This window comes from Schistocerca piceifrons, chromosome 3 (genome assembly GCF_021461385.2).
Source record: "Schistocerca piceifrons isolate TAMUIC-IGC-003096 chromosome 3, iqSchPice1.1, whole genome shotgun sequence".
NCBI lineage: Eukaryota > Metazoa > Arthropoda > Insecta > Orthoptera > Acrididae > Schistocerca > Schistocerca piceifrons.
In genome coordinates, this window is record NC_060140.1 from 862617933 (window position 1) to 862630942 (window position 13010).

The 13010-nt window shown below is 52.1% G+C and overlaps 27 non-coding genes across 27 annotated transcripts; 5 read left to right on the plus strand and 22 right to left on the minus strand.

Moving 5' to 3' along the window:
- Window positions 1-173: 173 nt before the first annotated feature.
- Window positions 174-245, minus strand: Trnae-uuc. The gene has a single exon. It is a non-coding gene; the product is annotated as a tRNA-Glu (tRNA).
- Window positions 246-553: 308 nt separating this feature from the next.
- Trnam-cau lies at window positions 554-626 on the minus strand. The gene has a single exon. It is a non-coding gene; the product is annotated as a tRNA-Met (tRNA).
- A 977-nt stretch (window positions 627-1603) lies between these two features.
- Window positions 1604-1675, plus strand: Trnag-ucc. Its single transcript has one exon. It is a non-coding gene; the product is annotated as a tRNA-Gly (tRNA).
- A 276-nt stretch (window positions 1676-1951) lies between these two features.
- On the minus strand, window positions 1952-2033 carry Trnas-aga. The gene has a single exon. It is a non-coding gene; the product is annotated as a tRNA-Ser (tRNA).
- A 139-nt stretch (window positions 2034-2172) lies between these two features.
- Window positions 2173-2245, minus strand: Trnak-uuu. Its single transcript has one exon. It is a non-coding gene; the product is annotated as a tRNA-Lys (tRNA).
- A 296-nt stretch (window positions 2246-2541) lies between these two features.
- Trnae-uuc lies at window positions 2542-2613 on the minus strand. Its single transcript has one exon. It is a non-coding gene; the product is annotated as a tRNA-Glu (tRNA).
- A 308-nt stretch (window positions 2614-2921) lies between these two features.
- On the minus strand, window positions 2922-2994 carry Trnam-cau. Its single transcript has one exon. It is a non-coding gene; the product is annotated as a tRNA-Met (tRNA).
- A 978-nt stretch (window positions 2995-3972) lies between these two features.
- Window positions 3973-4044, plus strand: Trnag-ucc. The gene has a single exon. It is a non-coding gene; the product is annotated as a tRNA-Gly (tRNA).
- Window positions 4045-4320: 276 nt separating this feature from the next.
- Trnas-aga lies at window positions 4321-4402 on the minus strand. Its single transcript has one exon. It is a non-coding gene; the product is annotated as a tRNA-Ser (tRNA).
- A 139-nt stretch (window positions 4403-4541) lies between these two features.
- Window positions 4542-4614, minus strand: Trnak-uuu. Its single transcript has one exon. It is a non-coding gene; the product is annotated as a tRNA-Lys (tRNA).
- Window positions 4615-4910: 296 nt separating this feature from the next.
- Window positions 4911-4982, minus strand: Trnae-uuc. The gene has a single exon. It is a non-coding gene; the product is annotated as a tRNA-Glu (tRNA).
- Window positions 4983-5290: 308 nt separating this feature from the next.
- Trnam-cau lies at window positions 5291-5363 on the minus strand. The gene has a single exon. It is a non-coding gene; the product is annotated as a tRNA-Met (tRNA).
- A 977-nt stretch (window positions 5364-6340) lies between these two features.
- Trnag-ucc lies at window positions 6341-6412 on the plus strand. Its single transcript has one exon. It is a non-coding gene; the product is annotated as a tRNA-Gly (tRNA).
- Window positions 6413-6688: 276 nt separating this feature from the next.
- On the minus strand, window positions 6689-6770 carry Trnas-aga. Its single transcript has one exon. It is a non-coding gene; the product is annotated as a tRNA-Ser (tRNA).
- Window positions 6771-6909: 139 nt separating this feature from the next.
- Window positions 6910-6982, minus strand: Trnak-uuu. The gene has a single exon. It is a non-coding gene; the product is annotated as a tRNA-Lys (tRNA).
- Window positions 6983-7278: 296 nt separating this feature from the next.
- Trnae-uuc lies at window positions 7279-7350 on the minus strand. Its single transcript has one exon. It is a non-coding gene; the product is annotated as a tRNA-Glu (tRNA).
- Window positions 7351-7658: 308 nt separating this feature from the next.
- Window positions 7659-7731, minus strand: Trnam-cau. Its single transcript has one exon. It is a non-coding gene; the product is annotated as a tRNA-Met (tRNA).
- A 977-nt stretch (window positions 7732-8708) lies between these two features.
- On the plus strand, window positions 8709-8780 carry Trnag-ucc. Its single transcript has one exon. It is a non-coding gene; the product is annotated as a tRNA-Gly (tRNA).
- Window positions 8781-9056: 276 nt separating this feature from the next.
- On the minus strand, window positions 9057-9138 carry Trnas-aga. Its single transcript has one exon. It is a non-coding gene; the product is annotated as a tRNA-Ser (tRNA).
- A 139-nt stretch (window positions 9139-9277) lies between these two features.
- Trnak-uuu lies at window positions 9278-9350 on the minus strand. The gene has a single exon. It is a non-coding gene; the product is annotated as a tRNA-Lys (tRNA).
- Window positions 9351-9646: 296 nt separating this feature from the next.
- Trnae-uuc lies at window positions 9647-9718 on the minus strand. The gene has a single exon. It is a non-coding gene; the product is annotated as a tRNA-Glu (tRNA).
- Window positions 9719-10026: 308 nt separating this feature from the next.
- Window positions 10027-10099, minus strand: Trnam-cau. Its single transcript has one exon. It is a non-coding gene; the product is annotated as a tRNA-Met (tRNA).
- A 977-nt stretch (window positions 10100-11076) lies between these two features.
- Trnag-ucc lies at window positions 11077-11148 on the plus strand. The gene has a single exon. It is a non-coding gene; the product is annotated as a tRNA-Gly (tRNA).
- A 276-nt stretch (window positions 11149-11424) lies between these two features.
- Trnas-aga lies at window positions 11425-11506 on the minus strand. Its single transcript has one exon. It is a non-coding gene; the product is annotated as a tRNA-Ser (tRNA).
- A 139-nt stretch (window positions 11507-11645) lies between these two features.
- On the minus strand, window positions 11646-11718 carry Trnak-uuu. Its single transcript has one exon. It is a non-coding gene; the product is annotated as a tRNA-Lys (tRNA).
- A 296-nt stretch (window positions 11719-12014) lies between these two features.
- On the minus strand, window positions 12015-12086 carry Trnae-uuc. The gene has a single exon. It is a non-coding gene; the product is annotated as a tRNA-Glu (tRNA).
- A 308-nt stretch (window positions 12087-12394) lies between these two features.
- Trnam-cau lies at window positions 12395-12467 on the minus strand. The gene has a single exon. It is a non-coding gene; the product is annotated as a tRNA-Met (tRNA).
- Between the last annotated feature and the right edge of the window lie 543 nt (window positions 12468-13010).

The following is a 13010-nucleotide window of genomic DNA, read 5'->3' on the forward strand; positions in this document are numbered from 1 at the left end:
TGGTAGCAGCCCAACCACGGACCAGTGCCTCTTCTCCCTTTATTCCGGTGCCGACAGTAATTGCATCATGTGCCTGTTTTCCCCGATTACGTTCGGTCGAAGCTTCGGAAGGTGGGCGACAAACGACAGTTCGAAGGCCAAAACATGGAGCGTTGTGTGCGCAAAAACTTCCGTTCCGGTACCGGGAATGGAACCCGGGCCTCCTGGGTGAAAGCCAGGTATCCTAGCCACTAGACCACACCGGATTTGCTCGATAAGCGTGAGGTTTTCTCCGTCTCCTCTCGTATTTCGTGCTGAATCTGGACTCAGTGCAGTTCTCCGTTTGCGAGCATATTTGCGCCTACAGACTGGCATGGCGCACAGCCCGAAATTGACTATTCATTATTTTACTCCTAACAAGGGAGGAGAAAGATCAAAGTTGTACGTTGTCATAATTGGAAATAAACGTATTGACGCTGAGGCGTAGACTCCTTATGGATAACGAACGACAATTAAGTTCGTTCCCTAGCAACAGCAACGCCGTTAATTCAGCCATGATGTACAGCAAATTAAATGCCCCGGGTGAGGATCGAACTCACGACCTTAAGACTATGAGACTTACGCGCTACCTACTGCGCTACCGAGGCACGTTGCAAGTAACGTTACAGGAAACTTGGTAAGTCTCTCATATTAGAGATAGACAGTTCGCGCTTTCTCAAGAATCTGTTGTGTTGCTACACGTGCTTTCCCTACTTGCTAGATTAAACTGCTGCCGCAGTTTTTTCAACGGAACGCAGCACTGCCCGAGGTTACAGTACATCGCCCTTGCGGCACCTGAACACAGCGGCCTGTTGGGACAGGCCGACGTCAGAGTTCAGAAATAGCATACGACCGTTCAAGTACGGTCTATTGCGTGCTGCGTGTATGGTTCCTCTCACAGCGAATCCTGCTATACATTCCTGAGGCTGACGCAGCTCAGGCGAGGAATCGGCGCGGCAGCATTATAGCGAGAACAGCAGAACGATGCATCGGCCGGGAATCGAACCCGGGCCGTCCGCATGCTAAGCGAGCATTCACCAATTTTTTTTTTTTCTTCTCATTTCTTTCGTTGCATTTGTTGGGGGCGGACGTCCGATGGCGCCCGTTCAAGTTCATCGTTGACTCGGTCTTTTATTACAGAGGGCAGATAACTCTCAGACCGAACACGCTGAGCTATCGTGCCGGCAAGCCTTAAGATTATGAGACTTACGCGCTGCCTACTGCACTACTGAGGCACATGCCATTGAACCAGCGATGCTCGTCAAGCTGCCCGTGCTTCCCGAGCACTTTTCTGCAGGGGAAAGTGGGATTGCCACCCAGCGACGTCGGATACAACCGAAAAAAGTGCTACACACGCGGAGTGCTCCACTACACTGCCTTAAAACGAATGCTCATCTCTATCGTGTGAGTAACCTTGCGGCCGCGGCGACTAGTCTTGCCCAAAGACGCAGCGTGCGTGGAGGCGCTACCCGAATGCGTGTGGATGCACCCTCCTACCTCGAAAAGCGCCTGCAGCTACTATCACCGTGGGCCGCTGCTGGCGGGCAGGAAGCCGACACAGCGGGGCGTTGCGAGCAGCGGCTGTGCGGTGGTGGTGTAATGGTGAGCATAGTTGCCTTCCAAGCAGTTGATCCGGGTTCGATTCCCGGCCACCGCAAATGGCGCTAGTTTTTTTCGTATGAGTATGTGAGTCGGGTGCTGTTAAATGAAGGTTTTTTTCGTCGTAGCTCCACGCAGACCATCCTGTAGTATGTCCCGACTTGTCCCGACTTTGCTCGGCTGACGCGAAAGCTGACGCTTGGAATTCGCCCTTATCAAAAGGACAGGCACTATAAACGGCTGTGAGAGGCGAGGTGTGGAGAGGTACCAAATCGACAGGCAATCTGCGAAATTTTCTGCTCGTTGTTCTTAAACAAAAAAAAGAAAAATCCGACGCAGTCGGTAGGACTCGAACCTACGCTCCCAGAGGGAATCTGATTTCTAGTCAGACGCCTTAACCACTCGGCCACGACTGCTCGTAACCCAAGCTTCCCTGGAATCGTGAAAAATCCAACCGGTCTGCGCAGAATGTTGACAGGAAACGAACTCCGTGCACTGATTACGGCAGGGCTACCATCGCTACGAGACGAGCCATTACGGAAACGTTAAAATCTTCGCCCGGACAGGGACTTGAACCCTGGACCCTTAGGTTAAAAGCCTAATGCTCTACCGACTGAGCTATCCGGGCTCACGCTCGTTGTGGATGGAGCGGCTGCAAGCAATGTAAATAACTGGAACGCGTGTGTAGGCGTACTACGGTAATTTCTGGCTTCTGGCGCAACTGGCGACTTCACCGACTTCCCACTGACGCTGGTAGCAGCCCAACCACGGACCAGTGCCTCTTCTCCCTTTATTCCGGTGCCGACAGTAATTGCATCATGTGCCTGTTTTCCCCGATTACGTTCGGTCGAAGCTTCGGAAGGTGGGCGACAAACGACAGTTCGAAGGCCAAAACATGGAGCGTTGTGTGCGCAAAAACTTCCGTTCCGGTACCGGGAATGGAACCCGGGCCTCCTGGGTGAAAGCCAGGTATCCTAGCCACTAGACCACACCGGATTTGCTCGATAAGCGTGAGGTTTTCTCCGTCTCCTCTCGTATTTCGTGCTGAATCTGGACTCAGTGCAGTTCTCCGTTTGCGAGCATATTTGCGCCTACAGACTGGCATGGCGCACAGCCCGAAATTGACTATTCATTATTTTACTCCTAACAAGGGAGGAGAAAGATCAAAGTTGTACGTTGTCATAATTGGAAATAAACGTATTGACGCTGAGGCGTAGACTCCTTATGGATAACGAACGACAATTAAGTTCGTTCCCTAGCAACAGCAACGCCGTTAATTCAGCCATGATGTACAGCAAATTAAATGCCCCGGGTGAGGATCGAACTCACGACCTTAAGACTATGAGACTTACGCGCTACCTACTGCGCTACCGAGGCACGTTGCAAGTAACGTTACAGGAAACTTGGTAAGTCTCTCATATTAGAGATAGACAGTTCGCGCTTTCTCAAGAATCTGTTGTGTTGCTACACGTGCTTTCCCTACTTGCTAGATTAAACTGCTGCCGCAGTTTTTTCAACGGAACGCAGCACTGCCCGAGGTTACAGTACATCGCCCTTGCGGCACCTGAACACAGCGGCCTGTTGGGACAGGCCGACGTCAGAGTTCAGAAATAGCATACGACCGTTCAAGTACGGTCTATTGCGTGCTGCGTGTATGGTTCCTCTCACAGCGAATCCTGCTATACATTCCTGAGGCTGACGCAGCTCAGGCGAGGAATCGGCGCGGCAGCATTATAGCGAGAACAGCAGAACGATGCATCGGCCGGGAATCGAACCCGGGCCGTCCGCATGCTAAGCGAGCATTCACCAATTTTTTTTTTTTTCTTCTCATTTCTTTCGTTGCATTTGTTGGGGGCGGACGTCCGATGGCGCCCGTTCAAGTTCATCGTTGACTCGGTCTTTTATTACAGAGGGCAGATAACTCTCAGACCGAACACGCTGAGCTATGTTGCCGGCAAGCCTTAAGATTATGAGACTTACGCGCTGCCTACTGCACTACTGAGGCACATGCCATTGAACCAGCGATGCTCGTCAAGCTGCCCGTGCTTCCCGAGCACTTTTCTGCAGGGGAAAGTGGGATTGCCACCCAGCGACGTCGGATACAACCGAAAAAAGTGCTACACACGCGGAGTGCTCCACTACACTGCCTTAAAACGAATGCTCATCTCTATCGTGTGAGTAACCTTGCGGCCGCGGCGACTAGTCTTGCCCAAAGACGCAGCGTGCGTGGAGGCGCTACCCGAATGCGTGTGGATGCACCCTCCTACCTCGAAAAGCGCCTGCAGCTACTATCACCGTGGGCCGCTGCTGGCGGGCAGGAAGCCGACACAGCGGGGCGTTGCGAGCAGCGGCTGTGCGGTGGTGGTGTAATGGTGAGCATAGTTGCCTTCCAAGCAGTTGATCCGGGTTCGATTCCCGGCCACCGCAAATGGCGCTAGTTTTTTTCGTATGAGTATGTGAGCCAGGTGCTGTTAAATGAAGGTTTTTTTCGTCGTAGCTCCACGCAGACCATCCTGTAGTATGTCCCGACTTGTCCCGACTTTGCTCGGCTGACGCGAAAGCTGACGCTTGGAATTCGCCCTTATCAAAAGGACAGGCACTATAAACGGCTGTGAGAGGCGAGGTGTGGAGAGGTACCAAAACGACAGGCAATCTGCGAAATTTTCTGCTCGTTGTTCTTAAACAAAAAAAAGAAAAATCCGACGCAGTCGGTAGGACTCGAACCTACGCTCCCAGAGGGAATCTGATTTCTAGTCAGACGCCTTAACCACTCGGCCACGACTGCTCGTAACCCAAGTTTCCCTGGAATCGTGAAAAATCCAACCGGTCTGCGCAGAATGTTGACAGGAAACGAACTCCGTGCACTGATTACGGCAGGGCTACCATCGCTACGAGACGAGCCATTACGGAAACGTTAAAATCTTCGCCCGGACAGGGACTTGAACCCTGGACCCTTAGGTTAAAAGCCTAATGCTCTACCGACTGAGCTATCCGGGCTCACGCTCGTTGTGGATGGAGCGGCTGCAAGCAATGTAAATAACTGGAACGCGTGTGTAGGCGTACTACGGTAATTTCTGGCTTCTGGCGCAACTGGCGACTTCACCGACTTCCCACTGACGCTGGTAGCAGCCCAACCACGGACCAGTGCCTCTTCTCCCTTTATTCCGGTGCCGACAGTAATTGCATCATGTGCCTGTTTTCCCCGATTACGTTCGGTCGAAGCTTCGGAAGGTGGGCGACAAACGACAGTTCGAAGGCCAAAACATGGAGCGTTGTGTGCGCAAAAACTTCCGTTCCGGTACCGGGAATGGAACCCGGGCCTCCTGGGTGAAAGCCAGGTATCCTAGCCACTAGACCACACCGGATTTGCTCGATAAGCGTGAGGTTTTCTCCGTCTCCTCTCGTATTTCGTGCTGAATCTGGACTCAGTGCAGTTCTCCGTTTGCGAGCATATTTGCGCCTACAGACTGGCATGGCGCACAGCCCGAAATTGACTATTCATTATTTTACTCCTAACAAGGGAGGAGAAAGATCAAAGTTGTACGTTGTCATAATTGGAAATAAACGTATTGACGCTGAGGCGTAGACTCCTTATGGATAACGAACGACAATTAAGTTCGTTCCCTAGCAACAGCAACGCCGTTAATTCAGCCATGATGTACAGCAAATTAAATGCCCCGGGTGAGGATCGAACTCACGACCTTAAGACTATGAGACTTACGCGCTACCTACTGCGCTACCGAGGCACGTTGCAAGTAACGTTACAGGAAACTTGGTAAGTCTCTCATATTAGAGATAGACAGTTCGCGCTTTCTCAAGAATCTGTTGTGTTGCTACACGTGCTTTCCCTACTTGCTAGATTAAACTGCTGCCGCAGTTTTTTCAACGGAACGCAGCACTGCCCGAGGTTACAGTACATCGCCCTTGCGGCACCTGAACACAGCGGCCTGTTGGGACAGGCCGACGTCAGAGTTCAGAAATAGCATACGACCGTTCAAGTACGGTCTATTGCGTGCTGCGTGTATGGTTCCTCTCACAGCGAATCCTGCTATACATTCCTGAGGCTGACGCAGCTCAGGCGAGGAATCGGCGCGGCAGCATTATAGCGAGAACAGCAGAACGATGCATCGGCCGGGAATCGAACCCGGGCCGTCCGCATGCTAAGCGAGCATTCACCAATTTTTTTTTTTTCTTCTCATTTCTTTCGTTGCATTTGTTGGGGGCGGACGTCCGATGGCGCCCGTTCAAGTTCATCGTTGACTCGGTCTTTTATTACAGAGGGCAGATAACTCTCAGACCGAACACGCTGAGCTATCGTGCCGGCAAGCCTTAAGATTATGAGACTTACGCGCTGCCTACTGCACTACTGAGGCACATGCCATTGAACCAGCGATGCTCGTCAAGCTGCCCGTGCTTCCCGAGCACTTTTCTGCAGGGGAAAGTGGGATTGCCACCCAGCGACGTCGGATACAACCGAAAAAAGTGCTACACACGCGGAGTGCTCCACTACACTGCCTTAAAACGAATGCTCATCTCTATCGTGTGAGTAACCTTGCGGCCGCGGCGACTAGTCTTGCCCAAAGACGCAGCGTGCGTGGAGGCGCTACCCGAATGCGTGTGGATGCACCCTCCTACCTCGAAAAGCGCCTGCAGCTACTATCACCGTGGGCCGCTGCTGGCGGGCAGGAAGCCGACACAGCGGGGCGTTGCGAGCAGCGGCTGTGCGGTGGTGGTGTAATGGTGAGCATAGTTGCCTTCCAAGCAGTTGATCCGGGTTCGATTCCCGGCCACCGCAAATGGCGCTAGTTTTTTTCGTATGAGTATGTGAGCCAGGTGCTGTTAAATGAAGGTTTTTTTCGTCGTAGCTCCACGCAGACCATCCTGTAGTATGTCCCGACTTGTCCCGACTTTGCTCGGCTGACGCGAAAGCTGACGCTTGGAATTCGCCCTTATCAAAAGGACAGGCACTATAAACGGCTGTGAGAGGCGAGGTGTGGAGAGGTACCAAAACGACAGGCAATCTGCGAAATTTTCTGCTCGTTGTTCTTAAACAAAAAAAAGAAAAATCCGACGCAGTCGGTAGGACTCGAACCTACGCTCCCAGAGGGAATCTGATTTCTAGTCAGACGCCTTAACCACTCGGCCACGACTGCTCGTAACCCAAGTTTCCCTGGAATCGTGAAAAATCCAACCGGTCTGCGCAGAATGTTGACAGGAAACGAACTCCGTGCACTGATTACGGCAGGGCTACCATCGCTACGAGACGAGCCATTACGGAAACGTTAAAATCTTCGCCCGGACAGGGACTTGAACCCTGGACCCTTAGGTTAAAAGCCTAATGCTCTACCGACTGAGCTATCCGGGCTCACGCTCGTTGTGGATGGAGCGGCTGCAAGCAATGTAAATAACTGGAACGCGTGTGTAGGCGTACTACGGTAATTTCTGGCTTCTGGCGCAACTGGCGACTTCACCGACTTCCCACTGACGCTGGTAGCAGCCCAACCACGGACCAGTGCCTCTTCTCCCTTTATTCCGGTGCCGACAGTAATTGCATCATGTGCCTGTTTTCCCCGATTACGTTCGGTCGAAGCTTCGGAAGGTGGGCGACAAACGACAGTTCGAAGGCCAAAACATGGAGCGTTGTGTGCGCAAAAACTTCCGTTCCGGTACCGGGAATGGAACCCGGGCCTCCTGGGTGAAAGCCAGGTATCCTAGCCACTAGACCACACCGGATTTGCTCGATAAGCGTGAGGTTTTCTCCGTCTCCTCTCGTATTTCGTGCTGAATCTGGACTCAGTGCAGTTCTCCGTTTGCGAGCATATTTGCGCCTACAGACTGGCATGGCGCACAGCCCGAAATTGACTATTCATTATTTTACTCCTAACAAGGGAGGAGAAAGATCAAAGTTGTACGTTGTCATAATTGGAAATAAACGTATTGACGCTGAGGCGTAGACTCCTTATGGATAACGAACGACAATTAAGTTCGTTCCCTAGCAACAGCAACGCCGTTAATTCAGCCATGATGTACAGCAAATTAAATGCCCCGGGTGAGGATCGAACTCACGACCTTAAGACTATGAGACTTACGCGCTACCTACTGCGCTACCGAGGCACGTTGCAAGTAACGTTACAGGAAACTTGGTAAGTCTCTCATATTAGAGATAGACAGTTCGCGCTTTCTCAAGAATCTGTTGTGTTGCTACACGTGCTTTCCCTACTTGCTAGATTAAACTGCTGCCGCAGTTTTTTCAACGGAACGCAGCACTGCCCGAGGTTACAGTACATCGCCCTTGCGGCACCTGAACACAGCGGCCTGTTGGGACAGGCCGACGTCAGAGTTCAGAAATAGCATACGACCGTTCAAGTACGGTCTATTGCGTGCTGCGTGTATGGTTCCTCTCACAGCGAATCCTGCTATACATTCCTGAGGCTGACGCAGCTCAGGCGAGGAATCGGCGCGGCAGCATTATAGCGAGAACAGCAGAACGATGCATCGGCCGGGAATCGAACCCGGGCCGTCCGCATGCTAAGCGAGCATTCACCAATTTTTTTTTTTTCTTCTCATTTCTTTCGTTGCATTTGTTGGGGGCGGACGTCCGATGGCGCCCGTTCAAGTTCATCGTTGACTCGGTCTTTTATTACAGAGGGCAGATAACTCTCAGACCGAACACGCTGAGCTATCGTGCCGGCAAGCCTTAAGATTATGAGACTTACGCGCTGCCTACTGCACTACTGAGGCACATGCCATTGAACCAGCGATGCTCGTCAAGCTGCCCGTGCTTCCCGAGCACTTTTCTGCAGGGGAAAGTGGGATTGCCACCCAGCGACGTCGGATACAACCGAAAAAAGTGCTACACACGCGGAGTGCTCCACTACACTGCCTTAAAACGAATGCTCATCTCTATCGTGTGAGTAACCTTGCGGCCGCGGCGACTAGTCTTGCCCAAAGACGCAGCGTGCGTGGAGGCGCTACCCGAATGCGTGTGGATGCACCCTCCTACCTCGAAAAGCGCCTGCAGCTACTATCACCGTGGGCCGCTGCTGGCGGGCAGGAAGCCGACACAGCGGGGCGTTGCGAGCAGCGGCTGTGCGGTGGTGGTGTAATGGTGAGCATAGTTGCCTTCCAAGCAGTTGATCCGGGTTCGATTCCCGGCCACCGCAAATGGCGCTAGTTTTTTTCGTATGAGTATGTGAGCCGGGTGCTGTTAAATGAAGGTTTTTTTCGTCGTAGCTCCACGCAGACCATCCTGTAGTATGTCCCGACTTGTCCCGACTTTGCTCGGCTGACGCGAAAGCTGACGCTTGGAATTCGCCCTTATCAAAAGGACAGGCACTATAAACGGCTGTGAGAGGCGAGGTGTGGAGAGGTACCAAAACGACAGGCAATCTGCGAAATTTTCTGCTCGTTGTTCTTAAACAAAAAAAAGAAAAATCCGACGCAGTCGGTAGGACTCGAACCTACGCTCCCAGAGGGAATCTGATTTCTAGTCAGACGCCTTAACCACTCGGCCACGACTGCTCGTAACCCAAGTTTCCCTGGAATCGTGAAAAATCCAACCGGTCTGCGCAGAATGTTGACAGGAAACGAACTCCGTGCACTGATTACGGCAGGGCTACCATCGCTACGAGACGAGCCATTACGGAAACGTTAAAATCTTCGCCCGGACAGGGACTTGAACCCTGGACCCTTAGGTTAAAAGCCTAATGCTCTACCGACTGAGCTATCCGGGCTCACGCTCGTTGTGGATGGAGCGGCTGCAAGCAATGTAAATAACTGGAACGCGTGTGTAGGCGTACTACGGTAATTTCTGGCTTCTGGCGCAACTGGCGACTTCACCGACTTCCCACTGACGCTGGTAGCAGCCCAACCACGGACCAGTGCCTCTTCTCCCTTTATTCCGGTGCCGACAGTAATTGCATCATGTGCCTGTTTTCCCCGATTACGTTCGGTCGAAGCTTCGGAAGGTGGGCGACAAACGACAGTTCGAAGGCCAAAACATGGAGCGTTGTGTGCGCAAAAACTTCCGTTCCGGTACCGGGAATGGAACCCGGGCCTCCTGGGTGAAAGCCAGGTATCCTAGCCACTAGACCACACCGGATTTGCTCGATAAGCGTGAGGTTTTCTCCGTCTCCTCTCGTATTTCGTGCTGAATCTGGACTCAGTGCAGTTCTCCGTTTGCGAGCATATTTGCGCCTACAGACTGGCATGGCGCACAGCCCGAAATTGACTATTCATTATTTTACTCCTAACAAGGGAGGAGAAAGATCAAAGTTGTACGTTGTCATAATTGGAAATAAACGTATTGACGCTGAGGCGTAGACTCCTTATGGATAACGAACGACAATTAAGTTCGTTCCCTAGCAACAGCAACGCCGTTAATTCAGCCATGATGTACAGCAAATTAAATGCCCCGGGTGAGGATCGAACTCACGACCTTAAGACTATGAGACTTACGCGCTACCTACTGCGCTACCGAGGCACGTTGCAAGTAACGTTACAGGAAACTTGGTAAGTCTCTCATATTAGAGATAGACAGTTCGCGCTTTCTCAAGAATCTGTTGTGTTGCTACACGTGCTTTCCCTACTTGCTAGATTAAACTGCTGCCGCAGTTTTTTCAACGGAACGCAGCACTGCCCGAGGTTACAGTACATCGCCCTTGCGGCACCTGAACACAGCGGCCTGTTGGGACAGGCCGACGTCAGAGTTCAGAAATAGCATACGACCGTTCAAGTACGGTCTATTGCGTGCTGCGTGTATGGTTCCTCTCACAGCGAATCCTGCTATACATTCCTGAGGCTGACGCAGCTCAGGCGAGGAATCGGCGCGGCAGCATTATAGCGAGAACAGCAGAACGATGCATCGGCCGGGAATCGAACCCGGGCCGTCCGCATGCTAAGCGAGCATTCACCAATTTTTTTTTTTTCTTCTCATTTCTTTCGTTGCATTTGTTGGGGGCGGACGTCCGATGGCGCCCGTTCAAGTTCATCGTTGACTCGGTCTTTTATTACAGAGGGCAGATAACTCTCAGACCGAACACGCTGAGCTATCGTGCCGGCAAGCCTTAAGATTATGAGACTTACGCGCTGCCTACTGCACTACTGAGGCACATGCCATTGAACCAGCGATGCTCGTCAAGCTGCCCGTGCTTCCCGAGCACTTTTCTGCAGGGGAAAGTGGGATTGCCACCCAGCGACGTCGGATACAACCGAAAAAAGTGCTACACACGCGGAGTGCTCCACTACACTGCCTTAAAACGAATGCTCATCTCTATCGTGTGAGTAACCTTGCGGCCGCGGCGACTAGTCTTGCCCAAAGACGCAGCGTGCGTGGAGGCGCTACCCGAATGCGTGTGGATGCACCCTCCTACCTCGAAAAGCGCCTGCAGCTACTATCACCGTGGGCCGCTGCTGGCGGGCAGGAAGCCGACACAGCGGGGCGTTGCGAGCAGCGGCTGTGCGGTGGTGGTGTAATGGTGAGCATAGTTGCCTTCCAAGCAGTTGATCCGGGTTCGATTCCCGGCCACCGCAAATGGCGCTAGTTTTTTTCGTATGAGTATGTGAGCCGGGTGCTGTTAAATGAAGGTTTTTTTCGTCGTAGCTCCACGCAGACCATCCTGTAGTATGTCCCGACTTGTCCCGACTTTGCTCGGCTGACGCGAAAGCTGACGCTTGGAATTCGCCCTTATCAAAAGGACAGGCACTATAAACGGCTGTGAGAGGCGAGGTGTGGAGAGGTACCAAAACGACAGGCAATCTGCGAAATTTTCTGCTCGTTGTTCTTAAACAAAAAAAAGAAAAATCCGACGCAGTCGGTAGGACTCGAACCTACGCTCCCAGAGGGAATCTGATTTCTAGTCAGACGCCTTAACCACTCGGCCACGACTGCTCGTAACCCAAGTTTCCCTGGAATCGTGAAAAATCCAACCGGTCTGCGCAGAATGTTGACAGGAAACGAACTCCGTGCACTGATTACGGCAGGGCTACCATCGCTACGAGACGAGCCATTACGGAAACGTTAAAATCTTCGCCCGGACAGGGACTTGAACCCTGGACCCTTAGGTTAAAAGCCTAATGCTCTACCGACTGAGCTATCCGGGCTCACGCTCGTTGTGGATGGAGCGGCTGCAAGCAATGTAAATAACTGGAACGCGTGTGTAGGCGTACTACGGTAATTTCTGGCTTCTGGCGCAACTGGCGACTTCACCGACTTCCCACTGACGCTGGTAGCAGCCCAACCACGGACCAGTGCCTCTTCTCCCTTTATTCCGGTGCCGACAGTAATTGCATCATGTGCCTGTTTTCCCCGATTACGTTCGGTCGAAGCTTCGGAAGGTGGGCGACAAACGACAGTTCGAAGGCCAAAACATGGAGCGTTGTGTGCGCAAAAACTTCCGTTCCGGTACCGGGAATGGAACCCGGGCCTCCTGGGTGAAAGCCAGGTATCCTAGCCACTAGACCACACCGGATTTGCTCGATAAGCGTGAGGTTTTCTCCGTCTCCTCTCGTATTTCGTGCTGAATCTGGACTCAGTGCAGTTCTCCGTTTGCGAGCATATTTGCGCCTACAGACTGGCATGGCGCACAGCCCGAAATTGACTATTCATTATTTTACTCCTAACAAGGGAGGAGAAAGATCAAAGTTGTACGTTGTCATAATTGGAAATAAACGTATTGACGCTGAGGCGTAGACTCCTTATGGATAACGAACGACAATTAAGTTCGTTCCCTAGCAACAGCAACGCCGTTAATTCAGCCATGATGTACAGCAAATTAAATGCCCCGGGTGAGGATCGAACTCACGACCTTAAGACTATGAGACTTACGCGCTACCTACTGCGCTACCGAGGCACGTTGCAAGTAACGTTACAGGAAACTTGGTAAGTCTCTCATATTAGAGATAGACAGTTCGCGCTTTCTCAAGAATCTGTTGTGTTGCTACACGTGCTTTCCCTACTTGCTAGATTAAACTGCTGCCGCAGTTTTTTCAACGGAACGCAGCACTGCCCGAGGTTACAGTACATCGCCCTTGCGGCACCTGAACACAGCGGCCTGTTGGGACAGGCCGACGTCAGAGTTCAGAAATAGCATACGACCGTTCAAGTACGGTCTATTGCGTGCTGCGTGTATGGTTCCTCTCACAGCGAATCCTGCTATACATTCCTGAGGCTGACGCAGCTCAGGCGAGGAATCGGCGCGGCAGCATTATAGCGAGAACAGCAGAACGATGCATCGGCCGGGAATCGAACCCGGGCCGTCCGCATGCTAAGCGAGCATTCACCAATTTTTTTTTTTTCTTCTCATTTCTTTCGTTGCATTTGTTGGGGGCGGACGTCCGATGGCGCCCGTTCAAGTTCATCGTTGACTCGGTCTTTTATTACAGAGGGCAGATAA